Raw genomic sequence first — 4,666 nt, 5'->3', positions numbered from 1 at the left:
AGTGACCAGAGACTCATTTGTTACTAGAGAACTGAGGGCAGTAGAGATCAAAGGCTAGAAGCAGCTTTAGCCAGGGCACTCCATTGTGTTTCCATAACAATTGTGGCAATCCTGGGGCTGGATGACTAGAGATGCTACAGCAAAGAATGGAAACCTTAAAACAGACCTTTGATTCTCACTGTGCTTTCAGAATACTAATCCTACCGTGTCAGAACTTTGGGACTGGGTCCAGACAACACAACAAATCCATAACAATTATAGTTCACCATGACTTCATGTGTCATATGAGCCCACCCAAGTATCCATGGTTGTAGGCTCTGCCAGGACACTGGGGCGCAGAAGCTGCCTAAGGGTACTGGGCTTCATCATTATGAAAAGACTGATAGGGAGACAACAGCCCTAAGTCAGCAGCTAAATATTAACTCGAATTATCAGGTAACATTACTAGATCTTTACAAGGCTGGAAAGAGACCACTGAGTGGGTTGAACATTACAAACACCTACAAAACCTATTTACAAGTTAAAAGTATGATTGTATATACAATAAACAATTAGGTGAGGGGAATCACTTGTACCCACCAGAAGAGGATGGATGATTGAATTACCAAGAGTTAAGCATGGTCCATGTAAGGTCTTGACTAGAGCAGCCTCATCAAACAAGGAAAGGTTAAAGATGCCAATTTATAGCTAAACATTTAGTGTGAATGTAAGAGTCTGCCACTGCAGACATCAAAAACCCACAAAAAGCACATTTATATGTAATAATCTTAAAATTTCCATAAAAACACAATACTCACTGTGAAGAACATAATTGCTACAAATGGAAATGACACTTTTTCCATGTATGGGCGGGTGGGCGAGAGAGAGAGACCAGAGCACTTGATTAAGCAGACCATGCGAGCCAGACGCAACACCATTAACATTCTGTTCTAAAGCCATTTTGTTATAAATTAGTCATCAAATGTGAAGGACAAAATGTGTGCTCCTTTACAAGAAGTGTCAATTCATTAACAAAAAATAAAAAAGCATCATGTCTTTTCAAAAAGAACATCCTTTACTGTAAGCAGTTTCTTTTAAATCCTCCATTGTTTGCAGGGTTTCAGAGGTTTTAATACAAAGAAGGAATGCCAATCATAAAACTTGATAAACAAGACCTGCTCCATTAACAGTCCATATCTCCCAGATGACATAGCTTTAGAAAAAGTGGTATTTTAAAAAGATCAAAAGACAAACTTGAATGAAAATGCATCCCTGTTAATTGTTCCTATCTCATTGTTCTTGTTAAAAATCCAATGACTGTAAATTATGCAGAGAATTTCATTCAAGGTACCTGACAAGGATGTGACTACCACGGAGTTCAAACAGTACAAGCATCCAACAATATTTTTTTTAAAAAAAAGCCCTTGTGACTATTAGTTGTGTCTTGCAAACCCAGTCATGGTGATTGACCATTGTGATTTACGCTACATAAAGTTCTGCTGTGGGGTTTCTCCACATCACAATAGCTTGTTGGGTCATTCCAACCCAAGATGACACAGCCCATGCTGGTAGAAACCTCGAATGAGAACTGCCTAGCAGGAGCAGCAGTGCCGTTCGTGTCAAGGGGTTAGCCAGAGAGTGCAGCTGACAACTGCCCCAGTGTGGCACATCCTGGCTTCCCTTTCCTGAGGGATCTTCTTTGGGGCAGGAACCAGGGCAGCCAGGCAAAAGGCTTTGTCTTGGAAGGAAGGGGTCAAGCACTGCCTCACCACCCACTTCGACTTGGGAGAAAGATGCTTTAGCACACACCCGCCTCCCCAGCCCCCTGCACACCAGGGCACCTCTCCCCCAAGGAGTGGCGGGCGTGGGAGGGTTTGCCCTCTACTGTGTTCCTGCTGGAGGGAAAGCCACTGAAGAAAGAGTGGGGAAAGGCGAACCGGGGCTAGGCAAGGTTGTTTCAGGCTCCCCCTTCCCTCCTGCGGGTTGAGCAGCTCCCGCTCCAGCAGCAACAGGGAAGGTAGGTGGGAACGCCCATGACGGGAGTATCGTCACCTCGGCCAGGTTCTTGCTTCCTTCTCCTACTCAAGAGAAAGTCCCCCAGATAGGCACAGGGGAATCCCCTGAGCAGCACTGCGTCTGACCAAGAGTGTGCAGTCCAGCTGTCCTCCCTGCACCTGAGAGGCTTCCTTTCAGGCAGGAGTGAAGGGAATCAGCTGATCTGCAGTAATTTACCACAATGGGTGGTTGTTGTGCTCAGTGAAGGTGCCCCATGTAAGCAGCAGAAGACACACAGCTGGGCAACCAGCAAGCAGGCTGCGGAGAGGACCGTGAAAGAGGAAGGAGGACTTCGCTCAAGAAGGCTCCTCTTCGGTCACCCCAACCACTTCAGTGGACCATCCTGAGGAAGCAGGGTCATTCCACCAAGCCCACCGAAAGATCATTTTCCCCCTCGACCATTCTCCTGAGTGTCATCTTTTTTTTCTTTAGATTGTAAGCAAGCAGGAAGAAAGTCTGGCATCCTAAAATACTTTAAATAACTATTTGCCAAGCACACAGGGCAACATGTTGGAGAATAGGGTGTGTTTTAGGAAAAACATTCTGGGCCGTTTGTGTATGTTGTGCGAAAAGTACGATTTTTTGAGCTTATTTGGTCCAATGGGCAAATGAAAAGAAAGCACGTTACCAACAAGCCACAGCAAACCTGTTACTGTCCTCACTCATATGGGGACATGCATACCTGCTGCAAATAAAATTGCAATACAGTGGTACCTCGGCTCACAAACGCCTCAGTTCATGACCAAATTGGGTCGTGAACAAAAATTTCATTAAAAAATTGACTCAGGTCGTGAACTCCGCATTGGGTGGCAACCGTGATCGTGGCCATCTCCCCCCTCCCCCCAAGTGGGGACATGGCCAAGATTGCACCCGTCTTTCCTGCACAAGCGCAACCTCAATCTCAGCCATGTCACTTCCCCTGCACAATCATGCCCATCTCCCCACCAGCACACCCACAATCACACCCATCTCCCCCCCCCCCGCAAGCGGGCCTGCGATCTTGCCCATCTTCCCCCCTCCCCCCAGCGTGCTGGGATGATGGGAGTGTGCAGGGATGATGGGCGCAATCGTGGTCAAGCTGGGGAGGGGGAGATGGCCATGCTCATGCTTGTGCGGGGAGGAGATGGCCACAATCTTTGTTGTTCTTTGTCACTTTGCTTCACATTTTTCTGATTAAAAAAAATAGTTACAGAACGAATTAACCGTATTTACACTGAACCTTATGGGGAAATTTAACTTGGCTCACAACCAATTTGGGTCACGACTAGAGTCCTGGAACAGATTAAGTTTGTGAGCCAAGGTACCACTGTATATAGCCCAAGTTGCCTCATGAGGCTCTAGTGAGTCTACAACTAGGGGATCAACAATAGAAGTCAATCTGTTGATTACCTCAGGACTCACATCCTGCCTGAAATGGGAGCTACTCTTTTACAGTAGGCTTCCTCAGGTCTGGTAAAATGGATCAGAGGATGAGTGTCAGATGACTCGCACCACCTCTGGGGAATCATGTGGGAGTATCTCAGGTTCCTTTCCTCAAATCATTTGAGTGGAGTAATTATGCTGATACAGATGGCTTCAAAGACTTTGGGTAAAAGGCAGAACAGTAGAATGTAGAATGTGTACCATAAAGCCAGAAACCTCTCTCCTTGACAAAAATAGTAATGAAGTGATAAAACAATCCGCCTCATCAGTCCTCATGCTGCTAGAGAAACTTCAGAGTACCTCCAATGCACAAACCCAGGCAAGTTCCAGTTGGAGGCCTAGAGGAGCAGAAGGAAGGACGAGTAGGATCCAATAATGGTAGCATACATTCTCTGTTCAGGATCCCCCACTTCTGGCCCAGGCTCCTTTAAACTGTGAAGAGGAGTAAGGTGGGACTGGCCTCAGGATTTGCCTCCTTTAAGGCACAACCCCTCTCACTCCCACAAAATGCACAACCTCATCCACTAGGACACCCATCCTCTCTTTGAATGAACATCCAATCCAAATTTTAAAAGTGGGTGGGGTGGCACCTTGCAGTTGACGATCAACAGATCCAGATGGCAAAATGAACAGGCACACAATTCAGCTCATCACTACCTTTCCAGATATTGACAGAAGTAGGGCCTTTCTGTTTAAATCACAGAGCCAGGATGGTGTGGTGTCAGAGCGCTGGATCAGAGACACAGGGGAACCAGGTTCTAGTCTCCATCTGGCCACAAAGCTCACTCGGTGACTTTGGGATATGGGCCAATGATTCCGTCATTCTAACCTACAACATAGGGTGGTTTTGAGAATAAAATGAAGCTTCATAAGCCACATTAAGTTCCTCAGAAGAGGAAAGAAAGGTGGGATATAAATGTACTGCAAACATAATAATTATACTAATTTTTAAAGTCATATCTATACTGATCAATACTATAAATATTAGGTCATTCTTTATTTTCTTTCTGAGTGATGTGGAAGTGGCTAACCTAGCCCTCACCTGATTCACTGGATGAATCAACCGTTTGATTCAGAATCTCTCATCAGTATGCTGACAATCTTTGCCCTGTTCAGATTGTTTTTTGTAGCATCAGTACTGAAATACACTATTCAACATACATCATTTTCTCCCCAGTAAAACAGATTCTATAATTGAGTAACAAAGGGA

This window comes from Varanus komodoensis, unplaced genomic scaffold (assembly GCF_004798865.1).
Source record: "Varanus komodoensis strain SLA01 unplaced genomic scaffold, ASM479886v1 scaffold1, whole genome shotgun sequence".
NCBI classification, from domain to species: Eukaryota; Metazoa; Chordata; class Lepidosauria; order Squamata; family Varanidae; genus Varanus; species Varanus komodoensis.
This window is presented reverse-complemented; position numbering follows the sequence as displayed.